The sequence below is a fragment of the Anolis carolinensis genome, chromosome 4, assembly GCF_035594765.1.
Source record: "Anolis carolinensis isolate JA03-04 chromosome 4, rAnoCar3.1.pri, whole genome shotgun sequence".
Taxonomy (NCBI): Eukaryota; Metazoa; Chordata; class Lepidosauria; order Squamata; family Dactyloidae; genus Anolis; species Anolis carolinensis.
In genome coordinates, this window is record NC_085844.1 from 227,892,087 (window position 1) to 227,906,028 (window position 13,942).

General features: G+C 38.6%; 1 long non-coding RNA gene across 4 annotated transcripts; it reads right to left on the minus strand.

The window, feature by feature from the left end:
• Positions 1 to 110: 110 nt before the first annotated feature.
• Positions 111 to 13,561, minus strand: LOC134298495 (uncharacterized). Of its 4 annotated transcripts, none has more exons than XR_010005603.1 (5): positions 13,213 to 13,561; positions 10,480 to 10,580; positions 8,462 to 8,571; positions 6,280 to 8,347; positions 111 to 5,331 (listed from the first exon to the last, which is right to left on the minus strand). It is a non-coding gene; the product is annotated as an uncharacterized LOC134298495 (long non-coding RNA). The 4 variants fall into 4 exon arrangements; XR_010005601.1 differs by having other exon boundaries at positions 6,280 to 6,437; positions 10,480 to 10,609; XR_010005600.1 differs by having other exon boundaries at positions 10,480 to 10,609.
• Between the last annotated feature and the right edge of the window lie 381 nt (positions 13,562 to 13,942).

The following is a 13,942-nucleotide window of genomic DNA, read 5'->3' on the forward strand; positions in this document are numbered from 1 at the left end:
ATAAGGTTTTCTCATAGTTTTGGCCTTCTTTGTTATTTCATCTATTGTTCGGAAGTGCCAGGCATATACAATGAAGACTGCAGCTACTGAAGAATCAAAAGCCACAGATGTTAAGAAATGAACTTTATTTATTTATTTATTTATTACAACATTTATACCCCGTCCATTCTCAGGAGAGCAAAGGGTTAGAGAGGGAATAATAATGGATCTGTATCCTGAGGCAGGATAAAAATGCTTCCAGGAATAAGATTCACTAGTACACCAAAGAATCCCACACTTATTGAGAACAGTGTAGTTTTAATGCAATTAGTGAAGGTATAGGTTTTCCCCTGACATTAAGTCCAGTTGTGTCTGACTCTGGGGGTTAGTGCTCATCTCCATTTCTAAGCCGAAGAGCTGGCGTTGTCCCTAGATGTCTCCAAGGTTATGTGGCCGGCAGGACTGCATGGAGCACCATTACCTTCCCGCCAGAGCGGTACCTATTGATTTACTCACATTGGCATATTTTCGATCTCCTAGGTTGGCAGAAACTGGAGCTACGGTAGTTATGTATTAACATTTGGCTTTGTCTCAAGACCAGAATGTGATCTCTCCTGTCAGTATACACCTACACTGTAGAAGTTATGACGTTTGACCTTGTCTGGCTCAATGCTATGGAATCCTGGGATTTGTAATTTGGTGACACACCAGCACTCTGGCAGAGGCTAAATACTTTGTAAAACTGCAACTCCCATGATTCTATAACATTGCGCCATAGCAGATAAGGTGGTGTCAAAGTGCTTTAATTTTGTGATGTAGATGCAACTCATGATGATCCTACCCAATACCTGAAGCAGGGACGCCTAAGCTATTTGGTGTTTGTGAATTCTGATACTGTTTTCAAGGACTTAATTGCTGTCTAGTCAGCTGCTGTACTGTATTTGAAGAGAAAAGGGGAAAAATTTTCTTGCATCTCAGACATCACTTGGCCCAGACCTGAGTAGCAAAAAGAGACAAAACCTGACTTATTGCAACCTTTCTACAAACCTGTAATGGGGTTTTCTTGGTAATGTTTTCTTTGGGATGGGTGGTGGATGTTACCATTACCTTCCCCTGAGGCTAAGAGGATGTGACTTGCCCAAGGTCACCCATTGGTACCTAGTTCAGCACCCAAACCACCACAACTTGCTGGTTTTCCTGCCTTACATTCCTACCTAAAGCCTTTCTACAGTAGAATTATCTAGTGAAATGTACCTCTTCAGATTATGGGTTCCTCCTTAAATTAGTTTAATAATCCTATACAGGATACAATGAAACAAAGCTTCTTAAAAATAGAAAAGTAGCTGACAATTAAGAGAGCTAGGTTGGAATCTGTCTATTGATATCTTTATTCTCATCTTGCACATAATTACTTCCTATTGCTGCTGCTGTCATTTTCACGTGGGATCATTCCCAAATGCTGTCTTCCATTTGCAGAGTGAAACAGTTCATTTTACTCTTTCTTGTGTGCATAGATCAAGCTTCACTTTTGGAAGAAAGAACTCTAGTAATATAGAGGGACCAGCTAATATATAAAGAATGTTTGCAGGTTTTCTTGTTCTTGATAAGGAATACAGTAGAGTCTCACTTATCCAACATAAACGGGGCGGCAGAACATTGGATAAGTGAAAAAGTTGGATAATAAGGAGGGATTAAGGAAAAGCATATTAAATGTCAAATTACGTTATGATTTTACAAAATAAGTACCAAAACATCATGTTTTACAACAAATTGACAAAAAAGCAGTTCAATACATGGTATCGTTATGTAGTAATTACTGTATTTATGAATTTAGCACCAAAACATTGTAATGTATTGAAAACATTGACTACAAAAACACTGACTACCAAAAGGCAGACTGTGTTGGATAATCCAGAATGTTGGATAAGCGAAGGTTGGATAAGCGAGACTCTACTGTAGTGTGTTGACACATCAAAATACTCAATTGAGACAATAAAGAGCTGCTGCAAGATTTTTCACATTTTGGGATTTCTAGCAAATAATTTATTCATGATTTTTTGCAGGGAGGGGGACAAATAGTCTTGTAATCTTACAAATGGAGAAAACTTTTTAATTTTTTCTTGCTTGTAAGAAACAAGTAAAGATTCTCCTTATCCAAAAGCTACTTGGGGGAAAGGAAGGGAGACAAAGACAGAGAAAAACACCAATGGAATAAAAACACAGGTCTTTCTAGAATTGAGCTGCTATGAGTTTTTCAGGCTGTATGGTCATGTTCTAGAAGCATTCGCTCATGACATTTCACCCACATCTATGGCAGGTATCCTCAGAGGTTGTGAGGTCTGTTGGAAACTGGGCAAGTGGGATTTATATATCTGTGGGAATGCCCAGTATGGGAGAAAGAACTCTTGTCCATTTGAGGCAAGTGTAAATGTTGTAATTGGTCACCTTAATTAGCATTGAATAGCCTTACAGCTTCAGAAACTGGGCAAGTGGGATTTATATATCTGTGGGAATGCCTAGTATGGGAGAAAGAACTCTTGTCCGTTTGAGGCAAGTGTAAATGTTGTAATTGGTCACCTTAATTAGCATTGAATAGCCTTACAGCTTCAGAAACTGGGCAAGTGGGATTTATATATCTGTGGGAATGCCTAGTATGGGAGAAAGAACTCTTGTCCGTTTGAGGCAAGTGTAAATGTTGTAATTGGTCACCTTAATTAGCATTGAATAGCCTTACAGCTTCAGAAACTGGGCAAGTGGGATTTATATATCTGTGGGAATGCCCAGTATGGGAGAAAGAACTCTTGTCCGTTTGAGGCAAGTGTAAATGTTGTAATTGGTCACCTTAATTAGCATTGAATAGCCTTACAGCTTCAGAAACTGGGCAAGTGGGATTTATATATCTGTGGGAATGCCCAGTATGGGAGAAAGAACTCTTGTCCGTTTGAGGCAAGTGTAAATGTTGTAATTGGTCACCTTAATTAGCATTGAATAGCCTTACAGCTTCAAGGCCTGGTTGCTCCCTGCCTGGGGGGGGGGCTTTGTTGGGCGGTATTAATTGGCCCTGATTGTTTTTTTCTAGAATTACCTCTATGAACATGCAACAATTTCCTGAAATTGTACTTTTATGTCCTGACAAGGTCACTCAAAAAAGCCAAGATGAGAACAAAAAAACCCACCTCTCCCTTACATCCCAAGTGTGTATTTTGGCTCCTCGTAAAATTTGACACTGGTCCTGGTTTTTTAAATGATACTTCTGGGGAGAGTTATGGCTGTAGAGAAGAACTGTGTGTAATCAGACATGATTTTATATCTTTCTTTTTGAAAATGTCAGAAACTCTAATTGCACTTAAACTGAAAATCAAAAATTCACCCATTATTTTTCCAGTAGTGTAGTGGCCTAAATACAGTTGCAAGTCTCACAAATGTAGACCTATTGAAACAGCTCTTGAATTGTAAGTCAATACATAGATTTCTTTGGATCTAGTATGTGAAGCCTTTCAGTTTTAAAAATATCTAACAGCAAATATGATAATTCTCTGAAAAATGGTATAGTATTTGAATTACAGATACCCATATAACCAAGTATATTTAGATTCCACACTGTAATCGTATTTGAATTTTAGAATGGTTTGCCCTTTATTAAAAGTACATCAAAACCATTGCTTCCATACTTTATTCTTTTGATATGTGTTAAATCTTTCCTATTCAAACCCCCTTTTCTGGGTTTTTTTCCCAATTTAATCTTACATACAAATATATGTGTTATTTATTATGTGTTTTTACATGTTGTTCTGTGGCTTTGTTATATACATGAAAAATTCTATAAATTAAAACTACATTTTAAAATTAAAACACACCGGCTGTCATAAACGCTGAACGGCCAGCCATCTTCTCCACTTTTCTTTTATTTATGCCTAAATGTTACCTGGCATGAATTTATTATTTCTTTTCTCATTCCCTTTATCCCTAGTGACCTAATTATGGTCCTCTTAACAGAAGGCATCCAACCAAGCAGAAGCGACGAACCCAGGATCTTGCCAAGTAGGGTTTCTGTGCTACGCTGTTCTGACTCATTATCATCTGCTGTGTCTGGATGAGTGACAACATCCCTCCAGAAGGCTGAGCTATGGTCCAAAATATCTGTTAATTGTACTTCTAATGTGAAGAAATTATCCTCACATTAGGTCACTTCTCACTGATGGATACCAATCATAAGAAGAGGGACTCACAACAAAACTTTGCAATGGGGAACATGCTTGTCTATGGTTCCAGCCAGTCGTGCCATTCCTGCAATACTTTATTCCAATTTCTCTGCCCCCTGCTTTTGCTCCCACCCCCAAAAGATACCCAACATACCATCCCATTAAACATCTTCATTAGGCTCTTGAGTTACGGAGGTAACACTTGTCTATTTCCACTATAATACTATCTGTTTTTGCAAACCTTGTAGTTTCCCCAAGACTGCCACTACCTTTCTCTAGTAAATGAATGGTTCCATTGTTCAGACCACAGAAAGGTCCATATTTTAATTCTAACAATATAATCCTATTGTTTGAATCCAGCTCAAGTAAATCAATTTAATTGACTGCTGAATAGCACGTCAATATAATATGTAAGCAAGTCCTAGGGGTTCAGTGGTCCTATTCATGGTTGTGCCAACAATAATATTTAGCACATAATTTTATTTATTGAATTTCTGACTTTATCCATTTACAGGATCCAAGATTGATCTGATTGTCCTGTACTATCTTGCTCTGTATTCAAAAACACCAAATATCAAGTTCTTTCAGTGCATATGGAGGAAATTGGTGCATTTTGGTGAACTTAAAAAATAATATCAGAAATGAATTTTTCACCACCCTCACCAAGCAAATTCAGTAAATATAGCTATTCCTGGCATGGAGAGGAGTATGTGTTTCTTCCTGTCAAGTTGGGTATCCTATCAGAGAAAAGAGAGATGATGACACGAATTCAACATTCACATGTTTGAATACAGAGGGATTCAAAACCAGATATTTAAGAATTAAGCAGAGAAAGCCCTGAGCATGAGTGAACAAGCATATTGGTTTTTGTATTTCTTACATTTGAATATTTTTAAGCTAGAGTTCTTTCTACCTTGGGATATTTGCATTTTGGTTTACTCTTTTTTTAAAAAAATCGACAGACTGTAATGAAATTTTCACTTATACTTCTATTATTGACAACAGTGGACCTCAAGATGTATTTACAAACATTGGCTATGTTGCCTAGAGCTACCAGATTTGCAGTCCAATATGTAGAAATATTTGATTTTAGGCAGAATTTGTGCAATATGAGTTTTTGGTAGAAACAGGAGTATTTCCTCTTGATGCCCTTGAAAGGAAAAAAGAAAAGAAAACTTGTGTTATTGTCTTAGAAAATACATCTTGATAGAAGAGAGAAAATAGACAAAAGAAGCTGTTGACTTGTACTTGTTATAAAAGCCTCTAAAAGCTGTCTTCTATGTGTAAATGTTGGGTATTATCGAGGTCTGGTTCTCCATGGAGTGCCATGGATGCACTCTTTCCTGACAAAAGGAACAAAGAGACTAACTTCTTGAAGGAGTCAAGATGTAAGAAGAGAGCACAAGATAGAATAAAGACAAATACAGAGAAATAAAACATAGAGTAGGAACTCTCTAGGCTCTCCTCTCCCACTAATCCTTTATACAAGTGATTGTTGCCTCTTTGCTTTAAACACAATGCATTGGGCCATTGGTATGCACTGGGGTTTGGTTCCAGGGCTCCTTGTAGATAACAAAATCCATGGATGCTTAAGTCCCACTACATACAATGCTGTATATTATATAAAATGACAAATTCAAGATTTGTTTTGGTTTTATATATTTTCAAGCTATGGGCAATTGAATCCATGGATGCAGAATCTATGGATATGGAGTACCAGCTATAATTGACCTGTATCCTACTGTTAGTCTTGGTTAGACTAAATCAGATGTTAACTTGCCATTCAACGATTCATTATATGAATTTTCTATAGTTGCTCCTAACTAACAAGATTACAGCCAATACGTGGACAGCCATATTTTCCCCACATTGACTAGGAATTGAAATATTTCAGGGGTAGAGAAAGGGCAACATGTGTAAAGTGTGTGGCTCCTGGATCTTACAGTGGTGATCATTGCAGTCTAAACCCCCAAAGTCCCCAATGTATTTTTTAAATTGGTGTGATTTGGATTATTTTCATGTGAAAACTGCACAAAAAAAGCCACTCCACTACAAAAAGACAGGACAAAATACTGCTTAAAATCTGGATAATACTTACACCAGAGTTCTCAAAATGGTGGCAGAAAGCAGGTGCCTTCCCCTGACCTATAAATTCTTCTTAGCCCAGAGTAGTCATGTGAAGAAGAAGATGGAGAATAAGTATGGGAGATTTGCCCCTCTACCACATTCTTATTTCCATTCATGGATAAAGGTCCACTGTTTGAAACAGGAAGCATCTTCTATCAGTAAAAGATCTACTTTCTCCATTATATCCAGAACTTTGAGGTTTAAATTGCGCAGAAACCTTCTTCAAAGAGAGTAGGGTCCTTGATGTGGTCAGTTACTGTCTGCCTGGAGAATCTGATCAGGATCACCTCCATGCTATTGGCACCATTTTAGAATGGCTATACAGCAAAGTTGGGAAATATTTATTTTTGGACTCCAACTCCCAAAACCTAGAGATTTTTAGAGAGATATTCTCTAAAGAACAAAAACAGCATTTTTCTAATCATCATCATCATCATCATCATCATTTTTTGGTTAAGATTTCTACCCCTAGCCCCAGTGAATGCAGGAGTTACCTGAGACCTAAAATATATTTAAAATGTTTTTACAGACTAAAAACAAACTTAGGAAAGGCTTCACTGGAATGTTGGATTGATCCTTACAGAGTCACAAAACTCTTGGGGTGACCCTGCACCTATCACACTTTCTGAATCTGATTTACTTTCAAGGATTCTTTTGATAATACTAAAAAGAAAGCCTTACCTTGAGGTCATTGGAGGAAAGGCAGAACATAAATGGAAGCAATACAGAAATTAGACTGGATGGACCTTTGGCCTCATTCAGACGTTTTCTTTCTGTTTGCCTTTGGTTCTGTTTCCTCAGAAATATGGGAGGATGGTAATGCTTTTTCTGAGACCTTGCCTGAGGCTAACTGCTATGCTCAGGGTTGGATTTTGAACCCATCATCTCTGTAAAACACTATAATAGGTCATATTTGCATTGCTTTTCTCCCAAGTTTCTTTCCTTTCCTTTATTTGTTTATTTATTTAATTATTTGTTTAATAAATCACATTTCTATTCAGGAATACCCAAAGCAGTGAGCAATAAAATACAAAATATAAGTCATAAAAACAATAAAACAGAGTCATAAAAACAGATACTATAATACACAGTCACACAGTAATAGCAGCAGCAAATCCATCAAAAGCCAATATCAGCTAGATATTCCCCCAAAGGGTTGGCAGAAAAGATGTTGTTGTGCCCAGGCTCGCCTCCCTTAAAATTTGTTTTGTTCTGTTTTAATGTTTGTTTATTCATATTTTACTGAATACATTGTGGGAAGATGAGCCATAAATCTATCTATAAATCAATACATGGATATAAGTAAGTAATTTCTATGGCCGTGGAAAAGAGAAAGGGCTGTAGTATAGACTAGCAAAACTAATTTCCTTGAGATATGGAACATCATGCAGAACCTCTTGAGGGTTTCAGGGAAGTTCACATGGAGTGTATCTACTATATCATTATAGAAGTTTGATACCATTTTGATGATCATTGTTCCATCCTATGGAATCATGATGCTTGTAGTTTTGTGATCATTGGAGCTCTCAAGGAGAAAATTCTAAGCCATTCAACATACTACAAATTCCAGAATTTCATAGGATAAAGCCATAATAATCAACGTGGAATGCAACTAATATGCTTATAGATCTAGAGTTTAGATGAGACTTTATCAACAAACCTGCTATTCCTCTACAGTCACATTATTTAATCCAATACATACTACATTGAGCACTCTAAATATTGCACCACTCTTTATTAGCACAATTGTGCCAAAACGCTAACCCGTAATCGTACTTCTGCATACCCTTGTAAACCTTTCTAATTTCTTCACTGTTGCAGAACTTTGCATAATCGAACTGCCAGTTCCAATATGTTACCATTCTGTTTCTGCAACTGAACACCTGAAGTACAGCAGGCCAGAGCAAAATCGATTAGACCCAAGGTTATCAAATATCATAACGTACATTATATAGTATTTATGTGACTTTGGACTGTGTGCCAGTCTTGGGAAACAACACAGATTCTTCCAGTGGGTGAGAGACTGATTGCCAGCAACCCTAAGGACACAGAGCACATCAAGAACTATATTTACCAATTTCTACAGAACTTTTCATAATGCAGGCTTTTTCACAAACAATAAATTGTTAAACCATAAAAAGAACCATATTTACCAATTTGATTGACTTTCTGGTTTCCCAAGCCTCATTATTTGTGAAGGGATTATTCCAAGCTTCTAAAGTCCATTCTGTGAAGCCAGGAAAGCTTAGAGAAGATGATGATGCTGGGGAAAATGGAAGTAAAAAGGAAGAGGGGTCAATCAAGGGCAAGATGGAAAGATGTCATCCTTGAAGTGACTGGCTTGACGTTGAAGGAGCTGGGGGTAGTGATGGCCGACAGGGAGTTCTGGTGTGGGCTGGTCCATGAGGTCACAAAAAGTCAGAAGCGACTGAACAAATAAACAACAATAAATTCAATTCATGCTAAACACCCATTCTTTCCAGCCTGGACAACAGAGCCCACACCCCTCAAAGGTGGTACAGCAACAAACCTTTAATTTTGAACCCCACTAATTCCAGCTGTTTTCTTTTCCTCTTCGCCCTGGTTTATGAAATCAGGAGGAGGCCTCAGCCAATGAGAAGGTGGAGTCTAAGGAAGCACATCTCCTGACCAGCTAGGGGAGAGAGTGGGAGGTTTGAATAGCTATCAAAGTATATAAAATATGCTGTACTTCTCTTTGTGGGTTATGTCAGTTTTTTGAGCAGATACGCAATTCTGACATCCATCAGGCAAGTTGAATAAACCTCTGTTTCTGCTGCCTTCACCAAGTACATCTTCTTGATCCTTATTTCAAAGTAGCAGTGTGCGCCGGGCACTTATCCTCACCTGCCATTTGGGACTGCTGGCTAATCTTGGTAACAATACGTATGTATGTATCTATGTTCGTTTCTATGTATTTTCCAAGATGGCCCCCTCTTCCAGAGAGCTCTGTAACTCCCACCAATGATGAATCTGCTTAACACAAAATGCTGGAGGGGTTTGGGTGGATTGGCTGTGGATTTCAGGAGTTAGAGTTCTAGAGTGCACTGTGAGCCTTACCAATGACCGATCTGGAGCAAACTTAGCAGACAAATCCCTCCCTGACCAACAAATTATACTGAAGGGGGTTTGGGGATAGAGGCAACCAAGCATGGTTGGAATTAGCATTCACCCCACATCCAGAGAGCATTGTGAACCACATTGATGACCAAACTTGGCACATAGAACCCCTTCCCCAAACCCTCTCCCCCCATGACCAACAAAAAATACTGGAAGGGATTGGGGGGGGGGATTGACCCAGCATGGTGGGAGTTGTAGTTCACCCCACATCTAGAGAGCACTCGGAAACTCACCAATGATAGATCTGGACCAAACTTGGCACACACACCCAACATTCCAACTTAAAGTACTGGTGGAGTTTGAGGGGAATTAACCTGGCACTATGTGAGTTGTAGTCCACCTGCATCCTTACACTTTTTTTCATGACATCTAAAACCAATGATTTTTCAAATAAATAGCATTACAAATCTCCAAATACCTATCCTGAGCATTACCAGGTACCTAAGCTAGTAAAATATAAAATAAAAGGAGAACAGACAACTTGGGAATAGCAGAGGAGGAGGAGGAGAGAGTGAAAATCCCACCCACTGATATAACTTTACTGTGAGCTTGCTGGCGCCAAAGCAGAAGGGACTCCTAACATCAGTGTTTTTCTCATTACCAGCTTTTGTCATCTTAACACATATTCCGATGTAGCATGGCCACATGTGTCCTGGTTTTCATCTATGAAATGTTGGAGGGTATGGACATTTATTTCTTCAAAGCTAGGGGGGATGTATGTACAGACCTTAGGGTTAAAGGTGGTCTTTTTGGCACATGCTCTATCTGTGTTAATATTTTCTTTGTCTTCTGATTCTGTTCAGACTGACATCACCAACCTCTTAGTTGAACCTTTGGTGATATTTCCTATTTTAGCTTCTTTACTGTAAACTGGAGAAAAAATAAAATCCAGCATAGATATGAATATACATTAGTAACAAGGTCAAGAAGTTCTCTATTCCACAAAGGGAACATGAAGCTTGCCAGAATTAAGTTACACGCCTTAGTCGGCAGTCACACTTCTGACTTGTGACAGCCTTTTTCCATCTCTCACCTGGTTTTCTTTCACTTCAGTCCCAATTCTCATCTTTCAGATAGAGGTGAAGATTGCCCATCTTCTCCCACAGAGAGCATCTAAATGAAAGGCTCCTAGTGCTAGCAATCAAAAGACATTGTGCTGATTTCTTGTGAAAAGGCAAGGGGAAAAACAGGGGGAAAGTGACATGAAAACAGGAATTTTGCAAAAGGAAAATATAGCTTCTCAGTAAAATTCTATACTTGAGGCAAAGTTATGATGCAATATATTCCTACCTGGAACCAACCATAGACTCACAGTTTTGACATTACACATAAGAAATGGACACTTTTCCAGGCTTAAGGGACCATTTCCACCCTGACTCAAACTTGCCATGAGTCCTTCCAGCCTTGCACCACCAAAATCAGGTAACAGAAATGGACTTACCAAAATATAGTCTAGAATAGAGGTTCCCAGACTTATTTGGCCTACTGCCCACTTTTCAGAAAGAAAATACTCAGCAGTTCCCTGAAAGTCTCCCTTCTTTAAGCAAACAAACAAAAAGATTTTGTGACAATGGATTCCCCCCCCCCCCCCATTATTTTCAAGTGGTGATTAGTTGAATCCATGGATACAGAGGTCTGTCTATATTTCGCTATTTTAAGGAATGGTGCTCCAGCTTCACCATTCTATAGATGGAACATCACCTTGAGGTTGTTTCTTTTTTAAAAAAATAAATGGAGTGACTAATATTTTATATAAATAAATGAAACAAGGTGAATTTCAGCAAGACATTTTCCTCCTCTAAATGTTTGGTCAGTGGGCTTCTCTTCTTAAATTAATTAGGATATATTGTTAGTGCAGAAGTAAAGAGGAGGGAGGGAAGGATATAAGACGGCATTTAGACTTTAAAGCATTCCTCTCTGTGATTCATATCTCTTAGTATGCCTGCTGCGTCAGGGATAGGTGATAAAAGGCTGGACTGCATGAGGTAAGTGTTCAGAAAGCTCACTGACATCCTTGAAAACAACCAGAGGTTCATTCAGAATCTGCTCAGAGCCATACTCAAGGTCAGCTTTTATCTCAATTACTCAGGCTCTCTGAAGGAGCCAAGGGACATGACTTCTTTTTGGAAACATATCTGAAATCTGTCGTTTTTTACTGTGGGCAGGGTTATATACACAGGGCCTACATTCTTTCTCTCTGAGCTTGTACAATGGAAGAAATAGTTGTGGAAATGAGAATTCATACAGTGAGGGAAATTGTTCACAGCAGAAACGTGGCTAGACAATTCTGCAACAAATAATTTTAGGATTCACATTATTTTTGCATCCCTCGCGAGCAGAGGAGACCCCGGTGGTGCAGTGGTTTGTTGAACTGAGTTGCTGAACTTGCTAACCAAAGGTTGGCTGTTTGAATCCGAGGAGCAGGGGTGAGCTCCCACTGTTAGCCTCAGCTTCTGCCAACCTAGCAGTTCAAAAACATGTAAATGTGACTAGATCAATAGGTACCTCTCCAGCAGGAAGGTAATGACACTCCATGCAGTCATGCCGACCACATGACCTTGGAGGTCTCTACGGACAATGCTGGCTCTTTGGCTTAGAAATGGGGATGAGCATCAACCCCCAGAATCAGACACAACTAGACTTAAAGTCAGGGGAAAACCTTTACCTTTACCAACAGCAAAGGTGAACAACTCATGACACTCCATTAGTGAGCTAGAGTTCTCATCATACTTCACCATTAGCTATGCTGGCTAAGGATCATGGAAGATGTAGACCAGTGGCATATAAACAGTTATACATTGGCCACTGCTTTAGAGAGCGAAAAGGATGTGGGGGGAAGAATACTTGTGTAAACCTTCCACCCCCCAAAAAACCTTCCAATGAATATTATAAGCTTTTTGATGAATCACAAATAAGTTTATTACATTTCTGGTTGTTCAGGTTAAACTTTACTAATCTGCATAGAATGTGCAATTAGAGCTGCACCATTTAAACCAACACTTTATTACCTGGAGTGAGATGTGCATTCTACGTGTCAATAATTTCCCCTCTTTACTTGCAAATCTAAACCAACTCAGTTGGAAGTAATAACTCCCACTGAAACCAATGCTTTCAGCGTGTAAGCATATTTAGCACTGAGCAAGAGGACCATAATCCCAGGTGCACATATTATTTTATTTATTTGCTAAAATATTTATATGCTGCTCTGCATCATGAAATCTTAGACTGGTATGCCCAAATGTTAATTGAACAAAAAGTTAACACAATATTTAGATGATAAGGAGCAAGTTAACCATTTCAGGCCGTTTAAAAACACATGTTAGAATGTAAACAATTTTAAACCATATAAAATTGTGTACATATCTTTTTTCATATGTACAGATATGAGACAAGATAATATTGAACCTATGTTTTAACTTGGTGCCAGGGAAAGGACATCTCACAATCCTTTCAAGTCTGTTACCCTAAAACCCAAGGCTGAGTGACAAATAAATGTGATTTGATATAGGATGGAGAATTTGGCGCCTGATGCAGAATTAGCTCTCATTTAGTTTTCAGGACTAACCAATCCATGTCATTAATTTCCCATGATGCTGAAATAACATGCTTGTGTGAAGCAGGAGACTATGCTGCTTGCCTTAGTCCTGCTGGTAGGATTCGGGCAGGCAAGCTTCGGAGGCGAGCCAGAGTAAACATGCCAAACAGCTACTAGGAGGATTCAACAAGTACACAACACACACACACACACACACACACACACACTTACTTGTTGAATCCTGGTGGAGGATTTTTCATAAGAGCAGCAACAAGCTAACACTTCTTAGTTCTGTGCAGAAGGAGACAGTTTACCCCCTTTGAATGTCTTTTGCCATGAAAACCCTATGACGAGACAATCCAAAATGAAATAAAAGGTAGCACCAGAAGGTGAAATTCTAGATCAGATGGCATCAGTGAGCTACAAACAGTTCTGCGGCAAATGACACAACTGGACTAAAGCCAAAAGGATGTTCAGCTGTTGGTGTGCTCAAAGGCGAAGGAACGTTGGAAACAGCATAACTTATTTTTTTTCTTGGAGAATGCAATGTACATTGAGTGTTTCCAATCTGCAGGCCTTTGTTTTTCATGTTGGCTGACTGACTTTTGTTAGAACTAGATTAGATTCTGTTTCTGTAGATTGAAACAGCTATATTGGTATGCCATCTGTTTCTGGTGATTTATTTTCTCCAAAGTGCAGTGTGCAGCTTCCACTTTGCTATGAATAATTGCAGGTTCAAATGGTTCTTCTTTGTTTGAATCTGTCATCCTTTCATCACTTTTATAGTGTTCCTCAGTTCTTCAGTCTATTGTTTCCATCATCCATTCATCTGTACTTGTCATAAAATGTGTTTTCCTGTTAATGGCATGTCATCCCCACTCTTGGTTTACTTTTCCCTTTCATTATAATTATAGTTCTCCTTATACCTATGCATTAACCATAGATCCATTGCATCAATTTC